General features: G+C 42.9%; 1 protein-coding gene across 7 annotated transcripts in view; it reads right to left on the bottom strand.

Annotated features, from left to right (window-relative positions):
- The window catches only part of MEF2A (myocyte enhancer factor 2A), a 97793-nt gene extending 83002 nt beyond the window's left edge, over positions 1 to 14791 (bottom strand). For 3 of the 7 annotated variants that reach the window (XM_069985121.1, XM_069985173.1, XM_069985164.1), the window contains exon 1: positions 14418 to 14791. The gene's annotated coding sequence lies outside the window, so the exon portion shown is untranslated. The other 4 variants (XM_069985157.1, XM_069985188.1, XM_069985180.1 and 1 more) reach the window with 2 other exon arrangements.
- Positions 14792 to 24492: the final 9701 nt, after the last annotated feature.

The following is a 24492-nucleotide window of genomic DNA, read 5'->3' as shown; positions in this document are numbered from 1 at the left end:
TCTATGTGCATGTTGGCGTTTTTCTACCCAATTCCTCTATAAAAGAAAAATCTTTCTATAGAAAACATAAAACATAACAAAAGAATAAAAACAAAAACACTGCTTCCTGCTGGGTCTGGACTGATCCCGACTCGGCACCTGATTACAATGGCCTTCAGCAGTTCTCTATGAGAGACCAGTGCATTTATAATAGAAGTCCCAAGTAACCGTAAAAAATAAATAATAAAATAATAATAATAATAATAATAATAATAATAATAATAATAATAATAATAATAATAATAATAATAAAAGCTATTTAACCCCTTTATGACCAACGGTTATTGATGCCTGGATGAAGCAGTGTTCTCATCCTTGCCTTCTAAGAGCCATAACGCTTGTATTTTTCCACCTACAGGGCTGGTTGGGGTGTCATTTTTTGCACCAGGATCTCTAGTTTTTATTGGTTTCATTTTGATACCGATACGTAATTTACAAAAAATCTGCAATCCTGATTCCCCCCCCCCTTTTCCTTTATGCCTGAGGGCAGACTCTATGAGAAGATGGCTGATCCGACAGGTGGCTTCGATGGCTCCACCTTTCAGTTTAAGTGATCAGGACCCCCCCAGCATGGCTTATCATGTCACTGACTTACTTAGACGCTGCAAACGCTATAGTTGTTAAATGACAGGCAGCTGCGTGACCGTGGCTGCATGTCATTACCTCCAGCCCCAGGGACACTGCTGTGTATGGGACTGCTCACACTGGAGCGGCCCTGCACACATTAAAACCCCTTCATAGCCACAGACGTGTATATACACTCAGCGGCCACTTTATTAGGTACACCATGCTAGTAACGGGTTGGACCCCCTTTTGCCTTCAGAACTGCCTCAATTCTTGGTGGCATAGATACAACAAGGTGCTGGAAGCATTCCTCAGAGATTTTGGTCCATATTGACATGATGGCATCACACAGTTGCCGCAGATTTGTCGGCTGCACATCCATGATGCGAATCTCCCGTTTCACCACATCCCAAAGATGCTCTATTGGATTGAGATCTGGTGACTGTGGAGGCCATTGGAGTACAGTGAACTCATTGTCATGTTCAAGAAACCAGTCTGAGATTATTCTAGCTTTATGACATGGCGCATTATCCTGCTGAAAGTAGCCATCAGATGTTGGGTACATTGTGGTCATAAAGGGATGGACATGGTCAGCAACAATACTCAGGTAGGCTGTGGCGTTGCAACGATGCTCAATTGGTACCAAGGGGCCCAAAGAGTGCCAAGAAAATATTCCCCACACCATGACACCACCACCACCAGCCTGAACAGTTGATACAAGGCAGGATGGATCCATGCTTTCATGTTGTTGACGCCAAATTCTGACTCTACCATCCGAATGTCGCAGCAGAAATCGAGACTCATCAGACCAGGCAACGTTTTTCCAATCTTCTACTGTCCAATTTCGATGAGCTTGTGCAAATTGTAGCCTCAGTTTCCTGTTCTTAGCTGAAAGGAGTGGCACCCGGTGTGGTCTTCTGCTGCTGTAGCCTATCTGACTCAAAGTTGGACGTACTCTGCGTTCAGAGATGCTCTTCTGCCTACCTTGGTTGTAACGGTTGGCTATTTGAGTCACTGTTGCCTTTCTATCAGCTCGAACCAGTCTGCCCATTCTCCTCTGACCTCAACAAGGCATTTCCGCCCACAGAACTGCCGCTCACTGGATGTTTTTTCTTTTTCGGACCATTCTCTGTAAACCCTAGAGATGGTTGTGCGTGAAAATCCCAGTAGATCAGCAGTTTCTGAAATACTCAGACCAGCCCTTCTGGCACCAACAACCATGCCACGTTCAAAGGCACTCAAATCACCTTTCTTCCCCATACTGATGCTCGGTTTGAACTGCAGGAGATTGTCTTGACCATGTCTACATGCCTAAATGCACTGAGTTGCCGCCATGTGATTGGCTGATTAGAAATTAAGTGGTAACGTGCAGTTGGACAGGTGTACCTAATTAAGCGGCCGGTGAGTGTATATGCTCCTGCTGCACAGGGAATTGGCAGCAGGAACATATATAGCTGTACTGTGGACGTGAAGGGGTTAATTTTAAAAAATCCCATTGCATAATAAAAGTTTAAATCACCCCCCTTTTCCAATTTTATAAATAAAAATAAACATATTTGCTAGTGCTGCTTTTGTAAATCACCTGAACTATTACATTATCTGATTCCTGATCTCACACAGTAAACCGCATAAGCGCAAAAACCTGTAGTGCTAAATTGCTGATTTTTTTTTAACACATCAAATCCGGAAAAATTGTAATAAAAAGTGATCAAAAAGTCACTTACAAGAAAGTACAGATCATGGTACAAAAATGACACCTCACACAGGATGGTAATAGAGCAATTTTAAAATTTTTCTTTTTTTTTTTCTTTTAAGGTTTTAATTTTTTAAAAGCAGTCAGATAAAAGAAAAGTTATGTAAGTTGCCTATGGTTGTAATCATACTGATTTGAGGAGCATAGATGAAAGGTCAGTTTTATCACAGGATGAACGGCATAAAACACGAAACCCCCAAAATAAACCAATTTTTTTATTTATTTTTTTCAATTTCACAGCGCAAATAATTTTGGGGGGTTTCGCAGCATATTTTATGGAAACATTAAGTCTGTCATTGCCAAGTACAAATCGGTGTTGCAAAAAAATAAGGGCTCATATGGGTCTGGAGATGAAAAAAATGCATGCGCGAGGCGGACAAAATAAAAGGGCAAAAACAAAAAATGGCTGAAGAGGTTAAAGATTTATGGAATTTATTTGAAAAAAAAAAAAAAAAATTATATATATATATATATATATATATATATATATATATATATATATATATATAAAATGTGTGTGTGTGTTTTGAAGCCAAATCCAGGAACAGGCTATAAACAGAACAGGTCAAAGAAAGGACTGAGATTCCTTCCCTTTCTCAACACCTTTCCTTGCTTTGGCTTTAAGAATCTGTCAGATATCTGTGTGTGTAAAAGGACCCTTACCTATACAGAACGTGTTAACCTGTTTTGTTAAAGGGATGCACTTTAGTTGCTTTATTGTAACCCAACATGAAGGGATAATCTTACAATACTGGAAACCCATTCTCACATTACAAGTGATGCTGGATTTTCTTCTTCATTTTCTTTACATCATGACAGAGGCCCTTGGGTCACTAAAAGTGCATTAATCCCTAGCCGCTGCGCTGACGTTCAGTCCATTGTGCCTGCCACAATCACATTAGACAGCACACCTCTGCATTACAGTAATGTATGCATATTTTTAAATTTTTTATACATTTCTACCATCTACTATACTTCTGACAGGTGTCCAATAATGCCAAAAGCTATAACATTAGATCGATCGTGATGGGGGAAAGAGGTGGTGGGGGGGGGGGGGTACTTGTGTCCGCACACAAACAAATAAAAGAAATCTTTGTAAAATATCATACACAAATAGCAGCATGTGACAGTATTTCAGTATTACACATAGCACCAGAACGCGCACATGTTTTGATGAAAGGGACAACAGATCGGGTGCTATTTTACTGGAAAGCCTGTACCGAGGATCACTGTGTATTCTGGTAAGAGATAAGATTGAAGACAAGAAGCAAACGAAACAGGAATTAACAACTTCAAACCACACGCGAGCATGCAACTTTAACGTGCCCCTTCTGCAGGTGCACAGACATAGCGAGTTGTTGGGGTTTTTCCTCAGGAATAAAGTAAGAGCTGGAGTTATGAGACAGGTGACAGACACAGCTGCTGCCCTTAGTCTGTGCCACAGTTTACACTGCACCAAGCAGAGCTATACAGTCACTCTGCTGCTCCATCATCATTGCAATCATATTAATGAACCTGGAGAACACCTCATTGTTTCAAGATTTTATTCCTGACCTTATTCAAGGTCATCTGTACTAAAAACTGAGCCAGCAGACTCCAGAGCCAGAGATCCAAAGTGGTGATTCTATACACTACTGTGATTTCATAGGGAAAATGAATATTGTGTTGGGTATAAGAGTATACTGTCACTCCATTCATCTGCAGGACATGTGTCCCCTGTTCAGGATTGTCAAGGGGCCCAATTAGTTATCCCCTGTAAATATTTATATGTGCATATAAATGTATCAGTCCTGATAGAAGTTATAAATACAAATAAAAGCATTATTATTATTATTATTACTACTTGTAAATGGCAATATTCTCTATAGAACAAATACGTTCAAAACACAAACATGGGCAAAAAAGGTAAAGGTAATCCAGTGTAGGTTCCTTTTATTACCACAGTTATTAGGCTCCGTTCACATTGAGCAAAACCGGCGGAATTTCGCCAGCCTCCGTGTCATAATAGGAGTCTATGGGAGGCTCGCGCGCCTCCTCTCTCCGCACTGAAGAATGAACATGTTCATTCTTCAGCATAAAGAGAGGAGGCGCGTGAGTCTCCAAAAGAGAATCATTATGACAGGGAGGCTGGCAGGATTCCGTGGCAGGCAATTCCGCCAGTTTTGCCCCATGTGAACGGAGCCTTACATGGAAAAAGCAACTAATACAATAAAATGCCTTTTTTAATTCTTCAGCGCGTACAGAGCGGGAGCGCGCGGCTCCCATAGACTCCCATTAGCGGGGCCTTAGGGTCCATTAACACGTACAGGATCTGCACATGTGAATGGACCCTTATTCTGGCATAATAGGTTGTATCACCAGGTCATCTAAGAGTAATTTTGTGTCTGTATATACGGGTGGCGTGCAACAGAATGGATTATGAGGACTCCCACTATCATGTATAAATACAGGAAGCTCAGAAACAGTTTAAATCTTTGCGGTACTGTACTGACACAGCCGCACTGCATCATGTGTTTTTACCTGTAGGCAGCATTCCCAAATTCCCAAATTATAAATGTGGCCAAAACCACAAACCATTTCATCACCAATAGACGTATGTGGTAAATATTGGTAAAGGAATACATAGGAGTCCATGTACTAAAATGGTTGGTTATTCATCTGAAAATATAAACATGCTTTAGCTGCAGTATTTGGCTGGGTCCACATACCAAATTCCGGTCAGTATCTTAATATAAATTCAAGAGTGGATGGAACGCAAATTATTTGCAACTGTGCTTTGGGCTACCCCTGGTTCAGACAAAAAATGTGTGTGATCCCAGACTTTCGACGACGACTACTTTACTGAAAACACCACTTTCTGATGTTTAATATCATCAAATAATGTAAGTTATAAGTTGTAAAAAGCATATAAAGATTACTTTAGGAAGATAAACTGCTCATATAGTACACCTTTCTATTACAGGTGGCTATGTCTGCACAGCTTTCTATTTCCAGTCCCGTTCCTAGAAGTTAGCACTGGATGGTCAGGATTTCCAGACTATTGTATGGCACAATAAAATAACTTTAAAATGTTCTCTTATGAAACGTATGAGAACGTTACTGGAATGGAAAGGCTAAAATCATCCTGCGTCGTCTGACTGAAGGGCAACCCAGGGAATATGACAGCCAGGAATAGCCCTTCATAGTACACTGAGCAATTCTATTTGGGGGGTTATTCTGAATGGCTGCTATATTTTACTCATTCATTGGATACTATATCTGCTACAGTTAAACTATTAACAGCATCCAGTTTAGAAAAAAAAAAATCCTATAGGATGCGTGCCAGGCCTTCTAATCTGAGGCGGGACGCTGGCAGAGACCTCTATTTACTGAACACACACGTGCGACTGGTGCTACAAATAAAGGGTGGAAAAAACACTTAACCCAGTGGTTCCTCTTGTAACACGCCAAGTGAGCCAAGCAAATAAGCTATATATTCACACAGCAGGGACTATTTTAACTTCCATGTCATACTTTTTATTATCTGCCCATGTCTTTCTAATAAATTACAGTTCAAGACAGACTGCCTTATGTCTAGGTAGCAGAAGTACAATCAATTTCACATATTCTGCATCATTTACATATGACAGATGCTTGGATAATAAGCATGTATATAGTTTACATCTATTATCACATATGTATACTATTCAAGTGCAACATAAAACTTTTTTGTATTCTGAGCTCGAAAAAAAAAGGAATGAAAACAAAAACAAAAAAATACATAAGATTAGTCAAATAAAAAAAAAATCTGAATAGCATTGAAACACACTAATGGTGCGTTTACACAGGCAGATTTATCTGACAGATTTTGGAAGCCAAAGCCAGGAATGGATTTGAAAAAAGGAGAAAGCTCAGTCTTTCCTTTATGACCCGTTCCCTGTTTATGGTCTGTTCCTGGCTTTGGCTTCAAAAATCTGCCAGATAAATCTGCCTGTGTAAACAAACCATAAGGGCCCTTTTACACAGAAAGATTATCTGACAGATTATCTGCCAAAGATTTGAAGCCAAAGCCAGGAATGGATCTGAAAAGAGGAGAAATCTCAGGAGTTCCTTTATAACCCGATCTCTGTTTATAGTCTGTTTCTGGTTTTGGCTTCAAATTTGTGGCAGATAATCTGTCAGATTATCTTTCTGTGTAAATGGACCCTTATCCGGTAGATTCACACCCAATTGTGAACTGAGCCCCTAAGAATATATAGCTAAAAACTGAAATTATTTATTTTAAAATACTACAGTACTGTCCTACGTCCACATCACATACAAGTACTGTTTGGCACAGCAATGTCAGCTTTGTGCATTAATATTGCCAGCCTATAAGAACTTACTGTTGAGCCTATAACATAATAAAGGCCTAATACATGGAAAATAGACCATACACAGAAAAGATCCCATAACAGTTCTCACAACTGTTGGAATAACTTCCAGCAAATATTTCCTCACATTTACACACCAACCTGTGCCAAATAAACCAGTTTCCATTTATTTTCTACTTCTTTTTTTTTTTTTAGAAGAAGAATTAAAACAAACTACACCAACACTGACAGATGAGGGTAACATTGAAAAAAAAAAAAAATAGACAACAAAAAAGATTGAGGCGCATGAATGGTTGGCTATGTGATGAGGTAGGAGTAAGCTAGTCAAATATTAGTTTTTTTGTGTGGGTTTTATTTCAAAAGGACCAGCGATACCGAGAAACCATAGGAGAAACATTCCTGATGAAGCTTCCTCTACATACATACACACTTCACATACAGCAGCTCAACTGTCTCCGTTTTAGGTTGCACTAAAAAGTTTCATTTTCGGGAATAAGTCTGTCACCACAAAGCAGTTAGCACCTGCCAAAGCGCTGCTCGGGTCAGGGTTAGTGGGCTGGAACCCTAATAGAGAATACTAAAGCCGCAATGCTTGGGCCACATGTGACGAAAATCCACAGCTGCAAATCTGCACTGGAGCATCCAGATTTTGGTGTGGATTTGGCACCTCTGAGCAGAATGTTAAAAGTTTAAGAAAATTAAAAAAAAACAAAAAAACTCAATGTATTTGGGAAAATCAAAGAAATAAAATCCAGTCAAACCAGTCACCCCCAAACAGCTTGTTCCTTCGGATAGCTGCTTTTAATCCAAGATCTGTCCTGGGCTCCGTTCGGCAGGTGATGCAGTTATTGTCCTAAAAAAACAACTTTTAGGGTAGCTTCACACATACCGTATCGTAACGGATTTTCTGCAGCAGATCCGCAACAGATTCGACTAAATGAATGAACACAGCATTAAATTCGCACTGTCAAATCGGCTCCGGATCTGCTGCAGAAAGTCTGCTGCAATACGGTACGTGTGAAGCTACCCTTAAACTTGCAGCCCTGTGTCAAACTGCCGTGGCCTAGAGTGTCTGTGCCCTAACCTTGCACCGCCCCTCCGTCCCTCCTCCCCACCCTATTCATCATTAGGAACGCCACTGGCACAGGTGCCTTAACGATCCAGCCCATGTGCAGTATTCACACAGCTGATGAATAGGAGAATACCTGCCGGGGGCATTCCTAATGATGAAGAGGGCGGAGAAAAGGGACAGAGAGGTTGTGCCAGTCTAATGCATAGTCACTCTAGGCCAATCCAATTTGTCACAGGGCTGCAAGTTTAAAAGTTGGACCCGAAAGTGTAGTGCATTATACATACCTGATTCGTGTTGACCCCCGTCCGCATTTCTTCTGCTCAGCCGCGACTGGCTGAGCATAACTGTGCTCAGCCAATAGCGGCTGAGCTCAGTTATCACGCGGCAGGGGGGGGCCGGCATGAGGGACGGCAGGAGTGGGTCGGCCGGCCTCCCGAAGATTACATCACTGTCAGAAGAAATGCGGAGGGGGGGGGTCGACACGAATCAGGTATGTATAATGCACTACACTTCCGGGTCCACGTGCGGGGGTCGGGCAACAAGGGAAAGGGGCCATTCACATACATAACATACATTACAAAGTTGTATAACTTTGTAATGTGTGTTATTTTGTGAATAATTTCTTAGCGCTGCATTACCCCTTTAATATAACCTAAACTTTTTGTTGTGTGTTTCCACATTTAAAATAGAGCCTGTCAGCACTAAATACATCTGTGACAAAAATATTCAGAACTCTCCGCCTGCACACAATGCGCAAATTCAGATTGCTCCCTGCACAGCAAAGAGTACCGTCAGACATCCATATACCTGCACGTACACCAGGGACTGGTATGATGATGGTAGACCATTAGAAGAAACCTGAATGAAAAATGAAAGAGCAAAGACTCACTGAAGTGATGTAAACAGAAAGCATCTGGGGACCACAGGACCTTCAGCACTGGACTATCAGAGGATTTACTTGGGGAATAGGTGCTTATCTGTTATTCTGTACCCTAAGCATTAAGCTTATCCTTTGCTCGCTATTACACAGGGCAATGTCACGCTATTTGCCGAATGACAGATTTGCTTTACATATAAATGGAATGTGTCATCTTTTCAGAGTCATTTGACCAGGGCTGCCCAAACTTTTTCAAGCCAATGTCAGCTGGTGTTACACCCAACATAGCCTGTGCACCCTAATACTCCGAACCTGTAATGTATCTTCCTGTATAATGCTGCTCTGGGCCTATGCACTTTAAAACTTACATTATAAGTAACTATAAGGCTGGGTTCACACACAGTATATTTCAGGCAGTATTTGGTCCTCATGTCAGGTCCTCATAGCAACCAAAACCAGGAGTGGATTAAAAACACAGAAAGGATCTGTTCACACAATGATGAAATTGAGTGGATGGCCGTCATATAACAGTAAATAACTGCCATTATTTCAATATAACAGCCGTTGTTTTAAGATAACAGCAAATATTTGCCATTAAATGACGACCATCCACTCAATTTCAACATTGTGTGAACAGAGCCTTTCTGTGTTTTCAATCCACTCCTGGTTTTGGTTGCTATGAGGACCTGACATGAGGACCAAATACTGCCTGAAATATACTGTGTGTGAACCCAGCCTATGAAAGGAATTGTGTTTTCTGTCTAGTCTATGTGACATGTACATTTTTATTTGAATGACACCGGCCCAGAGCAGGAATATATTTCAGCCACTGGCTTAAACACCAACGCTAAATTTATTGAAGGGCGTATGATTCCCAATACATTTATACACTTTTTACTCCAATATACTTCCATACTTCCAAGAGTGTCACGAAAGATACTGGTGACAATAGATCTGTCCCATTATGTTTTGTTAGACAACTTTGATAAATGAGGCCCATGATATGGAAACCTCAATGAACAGCTGCTATATCCACACAAGGAAGGAGCAACACGTGATTACTGCAGCAAAGGTCACCATCACTATGTGCAAATGACAGTGTACAGCCACCGGGCTCGGGTTTACAGGCCGACACTATCAGAGAAATGTGCACATAAAGATAGATACTGATAGCATGACTAACATGACCCCAAGATATTCACCCAAGTGTCAGAAGAACTTTTGATGTTTACATGCTGTACAAGTCAACAAATGTTATTTTACCTAGACGTGCCAACTGCTATACTATAATTGTATGCAAAACTTCTAAACTGATCAGTGACAGTAGGAAACCTTTACTTAAGGGTACTCCTCCAATCATTTATTACATTCTAAACTAAAAACATTATATAAGGACTTGGTGACAATATTTATTTACTCCAAACTGAAATTTTAGATGATAATTTGTCAAGACCCAGATATGACTGTATAGCAAATACAGTAAAGGGGTTGTCCAGCAAAAACTTTTTCTTTCAAATCAACTGGCGTCAGAAATTTATATAGATTTGTAATTTACTTCTATTAAAAAATCTCAAGTCTTCCCATACTTATTAGCTGCTGTATGTCCTGCAGCAAGTGGTGTTTTATTTTTAGTCTGACACAGTGCTCTCTGCTGACATCTCTGGCCGAGACAGGAACTGTCCAGAGCAGGAGAGGTTTTGTATGGGGATTCATAGAAAACGGAGATAGAGTTCCTGTCTTAGCCAGAGATGTCAGCAGAGAGCACTGTGACTGTGTCAGACTGAAAATAAACATTTCCTGCTTGACATACAGCAGATAATAAGTATTGGAAGACTTGAGATTTTTTAATAGAAGTAAATTACAAATCTATATAACTTTCTGATATCAGTTGATTTGAAAGAAAAAGATTTTCGCTGGAGTACCCCTTAACTCTAGTATGTCCCTATAGCGCACAGGGCGGAAAGGATGAAGACAAGTTCCTTACCTTGACCTTGAGAGACATTATTGGGGTGGGATATTTGTAGTTTATTAGATAAAGAAACTTACCTTCATCCTCAGCGCCCCGCGAGCTATAGGGACATATCAGCGAGCTAGATACTTCGAACCTTTAACCAGAAAGCCATTTATATAGAGCTGACAGTAAGGGCTTGTACACAGGTGGCTGCGCTTACAAATAGTATTTAGGTTGGTATTGTGGCTAAAACAAGGAATGGAATAAATATAGAAAATTAGGTGAACCTTGTAATTTCAGAAGCATTTCTGCCTTGAAATACATATTACACATGCTTCTACACCGTGTAAGGTAAGCAAGCCTGGGATAAACCTATATCAATTCTAAATTATGTTTTCAGGAATATTTCCAAATCCCAAAGAGAATGTCCATAACGTAGAGTTACTGCCTGTGTGCACATCCAGCCTAATGCATTCCTTATAATGGAAGAATACAATGCGTACAGAGGCACCATCGTGCTGCATACAGAGGCCCATATGGGCTTCTACAGCACAGCAAGAGAAATAAAGTCTACCTTGTATAATTCTATGCAGCTGTATCATCAATATTACGGTACAGTGGTATTAATAAGCTGCACTGTGACGGCCAAATAGGAAAGCAATAAGAAGAACACCTAAATCCAAAAATAATATAAAATATAACCAAATTTTCTAATTATACAAAGTAGACATGTTGGTATAGTAAATCCACCTGAACACAACATTAAAAATGTTAGTTGCTCATGGGGCAAATAACGTTTTGCGACAATTTTAGCACACGCTTATAGGATGTGCATGAGGGCATCGAGCCCTGTTCTCATTAATAGTGAGACATTTTTAGTCCTCAAGGGGAGACATTTTCTCGCACAAGAGCATGATGTCCAGGGGGTATTTTTACCATACAATTTCTATTCTTGCCAAACCTCACTGCGCTGGCGACTCTGCTGCCACCACAGGGTTAACTCACAAGTAGCATCATGGAACCTTACTAATTTGAAGCCAGCTATTAAATTTGTTTATCAAAAGTGTTTACCCGCCGCTCTCCCCAAAGACACGCCTGTAGTAGTGATGGAGAGGAGAACATCTGGCTGCACCTCTAGGTGACTACACGCGGTAGCACTGGGAGCACCGTCACCCAATTAAACAGTTTGTTTGGCGGTCACATTATTAATGAGACTCGGAATACAGCGGCGACCAGACAGATGCTGCAAGAGCAAGTGCATTAACTCTATGCTATCTGCCCATAGATTCACCATCATGAGCCCCATTGCAGCATGCACATCTTTAACATTTACTATACAAGAAACCAATGATGCTACGGCTAATATGTTGGCATCAGCTATCTAACCGGAGGATTTATGGGGCTGCATAGTACAGACCAAAGTCAGTGTATGATAGGGAAAGAGAATCCAGATTACCTTGAAGCACTTTAGAGATGAGCGAACCGGGTTCGGGTCGATCCGAACCCGAACGTTCGGCATTTGATTAGCTGGGGCTGCTGAACTTGGATAAAGGTCTAAGATTGTCTGGAAAACATGGATACAGCCAATGACTATATCCATGTTTTCCACATAGCCTTAGGGTTTTATCCAACTTCAGCAACCACCACTAATCAAATGCTGAAAGTTCGGATCCATTCGAGCATGCTCCAGGTTCGCTCATCTCTAAAGCACATTCATCAAAGTAAATTGTTCCATCCCATGCCACATTACAATGGTCTTCCATCCTAGAAGCATTGTATTGCATCTAATAGGACGCCATATGGTGGTGTGCACAGGTCTGTAATGCCAAACCATTGGGATTTTGTATGCCACAATCAGCCTAGGGCTACATACAATACTGAATCCCAGTTCTAGAAACATTTGACATTTTTATGATGATCTTTTGTTTGCTTTTTTTTATTGTTACAGCTATACAAGTTGTCATTGATCGAGGTCAATGCTGACAAAGTCACACCAAAAATCTAACAGGTTTGGATATGGTGCAGCAGTATCAGGCCATGTGCGACCACGCAATTACAATGCGTATACCACACGAACAAACTCGACAGCTAGCCAAAGGCCTTGTATACAGGGCTTCATCTACAGCAGAGATGGGGAACCTTCGGCCCTCCAGCTGTTGCAAAACTACAATTCCCATCATGCCTGGAAAGCCAAAGCAAAAGCTTTGGCTGTCCAGTCATGATGGGAATTGTAGTTTTGCAACAGCTGGAGGGTCGAAGGTTCGCCATCTTTGATCCTGAGCCAAGAGGGTTTGGAGAACTGTCACAAGCGCTGCATGCAACGTTAGAGTTCTTTTACCTTTCTTTTTAAGTCTCTTTTAAATTAAAGTTTCGAAATAGAATTGTTTGTTTTTTGGCTTTTTTTTCTGATACAAAACTTCGAGAAATTTTCTGCAGTTGTAAGATACTGAGTATATTGTAGTGACACACAAACTGCTGGGGAAGAAGCAGACAATAAACCTTCTCCATAGATACATACCCTACCCTCACGTGTCCTATTGACTTAAGTCTCTATACTGCAATCCTCTTGGCCAAAAACCTTCCAAAGCAAGACAGAATAAGTGACAAAAATCCCAGTGTATGGTAACACCATTCTGCAACCATTGGAATAGCCTACAACAACTCTAGTGTCCAGAACGGTCCTGACTAATTTTCTTAAAAGAACGTTAACAAACAGATAATGTCGTCTATGTATCTGTAACAGTAGTGGCCAAAAGTCATGACTGGGCAATCTCCCCCAGCAAAATCCCTGTGTGTATGGCAGCTTTACTCCACAAGATTAACCCACAGGTCAGCGTTCTCCAACCTATGGCTCTCCAGCTGTTGCAAAGTTACAGTCCCCATCAAGCCCTGTTACCAAAACCTCCAACCTGTCATCTACAACTATCATTGTGTGCTGCTGACAGTCTGACAGGTCAATAATCCCCAACCTGTGGCTCTTCAGGTGTTGCAAAACTACAACTCCCATCATGCCCCGACAGCCTACAGTTGGGTATTCGGCTTCGCTTTGGCTGTCCAGGCATGATGGGAATTGTAGTTTTGCAACAGCTGGAGGGCCAAAAGTTCCCTGTTTCTGGGTTGGGATATCGCCGGCCAATGCATGATGGGAGTTGTAGTTTTTCAACAACTGGTTGAACACATACTGGTGAACATATAGGTCAGGTACAACCCTCCAGACGCCAGTCTGACACCTTCCACAAGAAGTAACACAGAAAACAATCCAAAAAGTTAGACTGACCTAAGTGAGTAGCGATATAACAATGGGTAACAATATAAACCCTATAAAGTATAACACAATGCGCCCTAAAAACATACAAATAGCACTCACGCCCCAATGGCACTGTATGCAGCGTAAGGCAAAGCAGACGATCACCATCACTTTGCACCCACATAAAGTTACACCTGACTGGGGTATCTAGCCTTGTCATCTGCCCCCCACCCCAGCAATGACAGGGCTGTATGTTTACCTCCCCATGACAGGGGGTGTGGACATGGAAGACAACACCGAGGAGGTCACCACATACACAGCAGGGGGGGATCATGGTGACCCCCAGAACTACGGAAAGCGACAAGTTTCATCCCCCCCCCCCCAGCCATAATAACAGATGACAGCACGTGTGAAGCCCCTCCCCACAGCAGAGACCCCCACACCGTGTCTACTCACCAGTGCTGGTACACTGTCACCGTGCCTCCTGTGGGCTACAATGTATTCCTGCCGCCGGACACACACACCGCCTTCCCAGCCCTCAATCCCTCCGCACGTCCCTCACCTGGAGCTCACGGTTCTCTCCCGCGGACTTCTTTCCGTCAATCCGTACCCACCCTCCTCCACCACACAGGATAATTTCTGCTTAGTGACACTCCGCCACAGCCGCTTCACCTCCTGGAACTCGGGGGGCTGAAGAGGGCGGATCACTCCGCGCCAAAGGCCCGGTTGATGACGTCAGCGGCAGCCCAGAAGCCAGGACAGGCAGAAAGAAGAGTACGTCGTCCCGTCGGGACGCGCGCTCGTCTTTAGAACGACACGGAGGGTCTACCGGGCGACTGTCTCGGTAACGGTCCGCTGTCTCCGTCATGGGATAAGGCGGGAGAGAAATGAGGCCGCTAGCTTGACAGCTCGCACGTTGGATTCCTCTTAGCAACCGATGACGTCATTTACCCCGTAGCTTCGGGCAATTGGTTGATACAGTGACAGGAGACGAGAGGGAGGGCGCCTGCTAAGTGGGGACTGATTGACGTGCGCTGTAGCCAATCCAGAGACAGGAGAGGCGGAGACCTGTCGGGCTGCTTGTGCTCAATGTTTTTATCAGCTGTGTTGTAAGGTGTGTGAGCTGGGTGTGTGCGGCAGAGCGCAAATCACACGGCTTCAGAGCGCAAATCACACTGAGATTTTTCCTCTTTTCAAATTCAGTCCTGGCTTTGGCTTCAAATCTTTGGCAGATAATCTGTCAGATAATCTTTATGTGTAAATGGACCCTTAGGCTGCGTTTACACAGATATATCTGACATTTTTTTTAAGCCAAATCCAGGAACAGACTATTAACAGGGAACAGGTCATAAAGGAAAGGCTGATATTTCTCCTCTTTTCACATCCAGTCCTGGCTTTGGCTTCAAAAATCTGTCAGATAAATCTCTGTTTAAACACACCATTATTCCCCACATACAAAGGGGAAATATATGGACACTGGTGCAAAGGATAAAAAGGCGTTGTTACTTAAAGGGGAAGTCCAGCCAATTTTTAAAATCTGTCAGGGGGATATTTTTTCAGGAGTATGAACTTACCCCTCTCCCTGCCCCCAGTGAGTGGCAGGACCGGCCCCAAGACCCCCGCCGGAAGGCATTTTCCCCTGAGTCGGGGGGGGGGGGGGGGCAGGATTGAAATGCCTGTCCTGGCTGCTGAGTCCCACCCCAGTCACTGACTAGCTGAGCAGCCAGTCCATCAGCCAGGTCCCACTGCTCACCGCAGGTACGGGGAGAGGTAAATTCATGCTCCTGATCAAATTTCCCGCTGCTTGCTGCCAGATTTTTGAATTGGCCGGACCAATCCTTTAAATGCTTGCTGTGCCTCCAAACAACTTCCCTACATTTGGGATTTAATGTTATTCCTAACATATTTGTAAATCTCTTCATTTACCGAAAATGGTGAGGAAAAAAAAAACAGCTCTGAAGTATTGGCCACTAGGTGTCTCACTTCTTAGCAATCTGCTATCCACTGCCTGTTGTCAGGGGAAATCTGTCTCTATCAGTTACAACAGGGGAAGTGGGTGTGGGGTTCATTATGCGCTATATATGCCAGAAAGTCTAAGGTTACCCTTCTGAAGATGATCTGCACATCATTCCTCTATCGTCTCTCTCCACCTATAGACCTCTAGGCAGCACTCTTGTCTGTAAATACCTGTGTACCTACTAGTTTATGTCCATCCTGTTGAGTGTAATCCCCCTCCCCTCTATGTAGCTTAGTGTAACCCTTTCCGTGCTGTGACGCTGCTGTTGTTTCCTTTATTTTTTCATGTCATCCAGTAAATCATTGGTTTAGTACAGTGCCAGCACTATGTCATAATGCAATAACAGACAGGAAAAGAAAAACACAAGGGTGCGCCTTCTGTTGCGGTACCTTCTAGAAAAGTGCAAGTTAGATAGCGGCAAGGAACAAATATTGACCACATTTATGCTGCCTTTACACAAAATGATTATCGTGAGAATTTTCTCAATAACGATCGCATTTGAGTGATAATCTGCTCGTGTAAACACCGCGAACGATCAAGCGACGAGCGAGAAATCGTTCATCGTGATCGTGATTTAACATGTTCTCAAATCGTCGTTGGTTGTTCGCTAAAAATTCGCAGGTCGGTTCGTGTAAACAGTCTTTCACTGTTTCACCCTATGTGTGAGATAGGCTTAAGCGATCTTAAAACAATCGCAATAACGAACTTTCCAAACGATATATCGCTCCATCTAAACGCTGATCATTAATCGTTCTATTAGGCAAATTATCGCTCAGTGTAGACGTGATGGAGGTGTGCTAGTTTGCAGGCACAACTCTACAATAGACTTGAATAATTGATTCACTGCCAGATTGGGGAAGGGGTGCTGACACACTGTCACGTGGTGTTATAGCACCTTAGAAGCATGCAGTCAGGAGCAAACAAGACCCTATACATGTCCAGTGCAGAATTGGAGAAAAATGCAGGTGCACACACCTCTTCTTATGAATCCTTTTTAAAGGGGTAGTGCGGCGCTAAGAAATTATTCACAAAATAACACACATTACAAAGTTATACAACTTTGTAATGTATGTTATGTATGTGAATGGCCCCCACCCGTGTACCCGGAAGTGTAGTGCAGTATACATACCTGATCCGTGTCGACCGACCCCGTCTGTAATCTTGTCAAACACGTTATCTTCGGGAGGCCAGCCGACCCGCTCATGCCGGCCCCCTCTGCCGCGTCATCAGCTGTTCAGCCGCGATTGGCTGAGCACAGAGCACGCGGCAGAGGGGGGATGGCAGGAGCGGGTAGAGTTGGAACACACGTCAGAGGGTCTCCAATGTCATTCGGAGACCATTAAACATCATAGAAGAACTTGGTCCCACAGCATCCAGTAGTGAAACAGTGGTGAATATTTATTGAATCAACACACACCATGGCAATGTTTCGATCCAGTGGGGTCATTCTCAAGCCTTGAGAAAGACCCCACTGGGTCGAAAGGTTGCCGTGACCTATAAAATATTATTCCAATGATATAGGGTCCCAACACAGCTTTTTCCATATGATGGGGGTCTTTCATGCATGTAGATCGGATACAGTATGCACAATAACAGGTATAGGAATCCCTATCGATCAGCAGATTCTTCTCTCCAGGCTGCTGAGCAACAAGTGATCTCTGTCCAAAGGTTTTCTCTGCTACTAGCAGCTGGTTATCGCGATACAGCAGAACACTTATCTTCTATGGTCACTGAAATTCTCCAGCTGCAGAAGACTGGATTGATCTATATAATTTGGAAGGGCTGAACCACTTTCACCACAATATATGTGCGTTGTCTCTGAATTGTGTTCTCGTCTCTGCCATGTGAATTTATGGCTCTTGTCCTTAATTCATGCTCTGACAATTTGTAGATCTGTCGCCATTGCAATCGGCCTTTTCTCACCATTGTGCTTGCTTTCCCCTACTCATACAGTTTCCTTTTCCTGTTCCCTGTTCTTCCACACTGGATAGACACACAATGGCACCAGAATCATCTCATCATGACCATTTTACTTATCTTGGCACCTCCATCTATATACACTGGTCAGTCTGATCCCAGCTGGGGTTTGCTTGCCTTACTATATCACTGTACTGTGTAGGTTTTTGGTATTTTTCTTTTTTAGTAAACTTTATGTTCAATATCCTTGAAGCATCAGATGTTTTTAGCTGTGCTATACCGGAAGGACTCCTTGTTACTTTCCTATTCTTGTAAAAGGTTTATTATAAAAATCAATAAGCTGTTGACATAAGCACATAAGAGACAGGTCATTGTCTCCTACTAGATCAGCACACTCTTCCTCTCAGGGGAAGATTGGTCCACTTGGAGAGAGCAAGGTCTCTCAAGGGACACAGGATCTGACGCATGGAGTCTCAGTGCCGTACAGACAAACTCACTTCTAGAGATTTAGCTGCTTGTGTCTCTATCCTTACTAATGGAATAGCTGTGTCTATATTGACACCAGTCTGGCTGATAAATGAGCCTGCAGAATAATTTTCTGCATTTCCTAGCTTATGTTATCATCTGATGCGTTCAGGACATTTTGTCAAAAGACTTTCATAAACCTACATTGTTTCATTAGATTAACTCTGCTGCCCGACTAATCCACTTTTCCTCTCGCTTTGCCTCTTCCTCCCCACTCTGCCAATCCCTTCACTGGCTCCCCATTGCCCAATGTATTCACTTTAAATTGTTGACCATGACGCACAAGGCCATCCACAACCTGTCCCCTCCGTACATCTCTGACCTGATATCCCGCTACCGTCCCTCACGCAACCTTCGATCTTCCAGTGACCTCCGTCTGCACTCCCCCCCTGTTCGTACCTCACACAACCGCCTTCTAGACTTTGCCCGAGCCTCCCCTATACTCTGGAACTCGCTACCCTGACACATCCGTCTCTCATCCACCATCAAGTCCTTTAAAAGTAACCTGAAAGCCCATCTCTTCAAACTAGGCTACAACCTATAACAATTCTGCATCACGCTTGACTGGCTGCACTTTACCTCCTGTTTCTCTCCTAGTACCTTATAGATTGTGAGCCCTCGCGGGCAGGGTCCTCTTCCCCCATGTACCAGTCTGTCTTTTGCCTTTATGTAATGTGTTCTGATCTTGTCTTGTATTGTTCCTGCTTGTTACCCCTATCTTTTGTATAGCGCTCTGGAATTAAGGACGCTTTATAAATAAAAAATAATAATAATTAACCCTTCAGAGTGGAGACGGAGGTGATTTTAGTGTACTCCTGGCTGTTATTGAGCTCCAGAGAGCGCCCTCCATAGTGCAGAAATATTTCTGATTTTTTCTATTTCCCAGGGTGGAACCAGAGTCGGGCTATTTGCCAACAGTACTTATACCTTGGATGCCCCTACCTTTCTATCAGTGATGGGGAAAGTGCTCTGTTTAGACTAATTAAGTAATAATATTACTCCTATTGCTGGAATATCAGTAACCTCAACAAACCTCAACCTCAGCAGAAATCAATAGTACAGGCGTTTTTAAGTAACTTTGTAATTGAGTTTATTAGGCAAATTTGCCATTATCTGCATTCAAAAAGACCCCAGGTCCCCTTCCCTTCATCCTCTCTCTCATTCACTGCTCATTATCAAGAAATCTCGACCCTATGGAGGGGGGAGGAAGGAGATAAGTCGCCAGCAGAGAACAAAGGATTACACAGCAGGACCTGTGTGAAAGCTGTATTCAGAGGTCAGAGAGGTCACTGCACTGGACGTTGGCCCGGAGGAGCAGTGGCATAGCTACCATAGAGGCAGGGTAGGCAGTTGCTATGGGGCCCGTGCAGTAGGGGGGCCCGGAGGAGAAGGTAAGAGAGTGCTTAACCCCTCATGTACTGCAGTGTGTAAGTGGCCCAATGTTTACTTACATGCTGCAACACAAAGAAAGGGTTAAGAAGCAGAAGACCAAGATCTCTGCTTCACTGCTCTGATAGCCTCTGACCTCTGTTCTCCAGCTGCAATCAAGTAGGGAAGGAAAATGTGCAGAGCTCTGTGCAGAGGTCAGGGGTTATCAGTGCACCAGCAGTGAGGCATATATATATATATATACACACACACAGTGCTTTGGGTTGTGCGTAGGGAAGGCGGGCCCTTTAAAATTTTTGCTATGGGGGCCCGTAAATCCTAGCTACCCCCCTGCAGAGGAGCGATCCACACATCCGGCTCGGGCCGGGGTCTGCGCCATAATGGCGCTGATTCCGGCTCGGCACTCGATTGCCTCCGGCTGCAGCAGCCAGAAATTGCCCAAACTAATAATTAATCACATTCCTGATCTTGCACGGTAAACGGAAAAAAAAAACGGAAAATCGCAAAAAAATCCCAAAGTGCAAAATTGCGCATTTTTGGTTGCATCAAATCAAACAATGGTTTGAAATTTTTACAAGCCATTACATAATATAAAAGTTATACATGTTACATATCGTTGTAATCGTAATGACTTGGGGAACATATATAACAAGTCAGTTTTACCCCAGGGCGAACAGTGTGAAAAAAAATACCCTCCAAATAAAAGAAATGCGTTTTTTTTTTTGTTTTTTTTTTCAATTTCACCACACATTGAATTTTTTCCTGCTTTTGCAGTGCACTTTATGAAAAAATTCAGCCTGTCTTTGCAAAGTACAATTACTGGTGGAAAAAATAAGGGCTCATGTGGGTTTCTAGGTGAAAAAATGCAAGTGCTATGGCCTTTTAAGCACAAGGAGGAAAAAACGAAAACGTAAAAAATTTAAATTGGCCCGGTCCTCTAAGGGTTAAGGACAGAGCCCAAAATGGCCTTACAGGGGAACTCCACATAAGGAAATTTTGTTTTCTATTAAAAGTTATATAGATGTGTCTATATAATGTATTACCATATCTGTACGGTTCTGCCACATTGGTAGCTGACAGGAAGTGAAGAAAAATGGCATCTGTGCCAATTCACATTGTCTCCTTCTCCCACTGCTCTCCCACCTTAGGAGACAAATATTCCATGCCTCTGTCTCACATTGTGTGTGTTTGCTGAGCACAGGCTGATGATGCAGACAGGGGGCAGGGTGTGATGTCCCAGGAGGCTTGGCTGGATCCCCCAATCCCCTGATTCACCATCTCTGACCGGCCAAAAGCAGCAGCTGCAATTTCGCTGATTGTGCAAAAGTCTGCAGTGAAATGTGGTCTGTGTTCATGTTGGAGTTTCATTGCAGTACTGCAGCGTATTCACAAAAATGATGCAGCAACACAAGTAAATGATGCAAAACGGCAGAGAGGATCAGAGCCGCCACTGCCAATCCCAACTGGACAAAAAACAAGGCATAAACAGTATATCCCATGTAAGATAATATCGAATAAAGTCCTTATTGTGCATCGCAACTTCGAAGATAAAAGATGCTTGATCATAATTTGTGCGTAGAAATTAGAAAAAAAAATCTAAAAGTTCTTGATTACAATATCGTTACAGGTGGAGAATACAGCGTGCTGTGTGGTGTTACAGGTAGAGAAGACAGCGTGCTGTGTGGTGTTACAGGTAGAGAATACTGTGTGCTGTGTGGTGTTACAGATCGAGAACACAGCATGCTGTGTGGTGTTACAGGTAGAGAATACAGCGTGCTGTGTGGTGTTACAGGTAGAGAATACAGAGTGCTGTGTGGTGTTACAGGTAGAGAATACAACGTGCTGTGTGGTGTTACAGGTAGAGAATACAGTGTGCTGTGTGGTGTTACAGGTAGAGAATACAGTGTGCTGTGTGGTGTTACAGATAGAGAATACAATGTGCTGTGTGGTGTTACAGGCAGAGAATACAGCGTGCTGTGTGGTGTTACAGGTAGAGAATACAGCGTGCTGTGTGGTGTTACAGGTAGAGAATACAGCATGCTGTGTGGTGTTACAGGTAGAGAATGCAGTGTGCTGTGTGGTGTTACAGGTAGAGAATACAGTGTGCTGTGTGGTGTTACAGGTAGAGAATACAGCGTGCTGTGTGGTCTTACAGGTAGAGAATACAGTGTGCTGTGTGGTGTTACAGATAGAGAATACAATGTGCTGTGTGGTGTTACAGGTAGAGAATACAGCGTGCTGTGTGGTGTTACAGGCAGAGAATACAGCGTGCTGTGTGGTGGTACAGGTAGAGAATACAGTGTGCTGTGTGGTGTTACAGATAGAGAATACAATGTGCTGTGTGGTGTTACAGGCAGAGAATACAGCGTGCTGTGTGGTGTTACAGATAGAGAATACAATGTGCTGTGTGGTGTTACAGGCAGAGAATACAGCGTGCTGTGTGGTGTTACAGGTAGAGAATACAGTGTGCTGTGTGGTGTTACAGGTAGAGAATACAGCGTGCTGTGTGGTGTTACAGGGAGAGAATACAGTGTGCTGTGTGGTGTTACAGGGAGAGAATACAGTGTGCTGTGTGGTGTTACAGGTAGAGAATACAGTGTGCTGTGTGGTGTTACAGGGAGAGAATACAGTGTGCTGTGTGGTGTTACAGGTAGAGAATACAGCGTGCTGTGTGGTGTTACAGGTAGAGAATACAGCGTGCTGTGTGGTGTTACAGGCAGAGAATACAGCGTGCTGTGTGGTGTTACAGGTAGTACTTGTGTGCTGTGTGGGTGACCAGGGGCGGATTAACTTTACCATAGGCCCCGGGCTGTTCACCAAGCCTGGGCCCCCCCACCCCACTGTAACTATGGCGGCACTAGCCTGGCGTTCATAGTACAGGACAGAAAATGTGACAGATAATGAAAAAAAACTGTGATTTTTTGCAAATCATGGTGTTAGTGTGGCCAGAAGACAATACACCACTGAAAGTATAAGTCTTTTTGGGTGGTCATGGGCCCCCCAGGAGCTCAGGGCCCCGGGCTGCCGCCCGAAACGCCCCTATTATAATCCACTACTGGGTGAGACCACAATGAAATGATAAAGTACTGAAAATAATTCAGTAACACAATGAAACTGCAACGTGTGAACACAGCCTAGATGTTCTGCAACAGATTTGGACGGGGAATGGGCAGGGTGGAGGACTGTGATGACCAGCTGAGGGAAAGCATTGCATTCTGGAACCAGTACTGCATTCTGGGAACTGCTCAACCAGGAAGTACAGAAACACAATACAGAACAAAACACCTCCAAACAAATGGATTTTTGGTAGTTTAAAAAATGGGATAGGTAAGTAATGCTATATGCTTCTGCAGAAGTTTCATTTTTTTTTTAACCTCTACCTGGAGTTCTCCCCCATAAGGACCGGGACAATTTTCAATTTAGCCAGAAATTGGTGCCAGAAACTGCAAAAGGAGCGGTGGCAAAAGGAACCCCACAGCAGCTTATTTCACTATTTCTATTCAGAACCCATGCTAAATAAATGGCCAACATCTAATGTATATTGCCACCCTACATGACTATATACAGTTGATCGGGACTTGTTTAACCGCTTCCTTCATATTTTGCTTTGTTTGTAAGGATAGCTTTACATGTACCGTATTACAGCGGATTATCTCCTACGGATCCACAGCAGATCCGCTGCGGATTTGACTAAATGAATGAACACAGCATCAAATCCGAACTGTCAAATCGCAGCAGATTTGATGATGCAGATTTGATGCTGTGTTCATTCATTTAGTCAAATCTGCTGCGGATTTGCAGCAGAATATCTGCTGCAATACGGTACGTGTGAAGCTACCCTAACTCTTTACTTTCTGAGAGCTAAAACTCTTCATTTTACCACAAATTGTTCTTAGGGTACAAACACACATGGCATATACGCTGCGTATTTACTGCTGTCATACGCAGCAGATACGCAGCAGATTAGATATAAATAAATGAACACAGCATCTAATCTTCTGCGTATCTGCTGTGTGTGTTTCTACCCTTAAAATAATTTCTGAAATTTGGCAATGTTCTAGGCATTTCATTAGTACGCAGTTCACATTGCAGTAAAACATGTCTTTATACAGTTTTGTTTTTATTTTTACATTTTTTAAGGCCCTCCTCTTGGGGACATCCATATGCATTCATTAGATTGCTTATACTGATCAATGCAATGCAGACTGTACAGATTTTGTATGGCTGCCATGGTAACTGGTCAGCGCTTTGTATTTGTGGTGGTGATTAGGCCCCGACAAATGTGGCAGCTATTAGTTCACTCTGCATGCCATGATTACTATTGATTGTGGTATGTAATGCTGCATTTACATGCAGTGATAATTTGCCCAATCGAACAATTAACGATTGACATGTCAATTCTTTGAGCAGAAAGCGGATGTGTGGCAGAAAATTCTGCCTGAATATACTGCAGTGTGAACAACAGAGCGGAAATCCCATTGAACACAATAGGACATTGCTCTGTTTATATTTTTCAAGTGGAATCTGTGAGAAATTAAAAGCGGATTCCGCTTCAGATTCCTCGCCTGTTCCTCAGTGTGCACATACCCTAAGCCATAACCAACTCTCTTATAGCTTTTTTAACACTTCCGCCTCCTAGATATCACACTATGTAATGGTTTACCCTACCAAAGATAACACTGTAGCTTTCTTTTTGCCATTTATCACTTATTATTGATATTAATATAAAGGGTACTATGTCTTAGTGTAAGGACTATGTAAGATGGTGTATGGGTCACTACAAGACACG

This window comes from Dendropsophus ebraccatus, chromosome 1, assembly GCF_027789765.1.
Source record: "Dendropsophus ebraccatus isolate aDenEbr1 chromosome 1, aDenEbr1.pat, whole genome shotgun sequence".
NCBI classification, from domain to species: domain Eukaryota; kingdom Metazoa; phylum Chordata; class Amphibia; order Anura; family Hylidae; genus Dendropsophus; species Dendropsophus ebraccatus.
The sequence above is the reverse complement of the archived record's forward strand: the minus strand, read 5'-3'. Positions and strand labels throughout refer to the sequence as shown.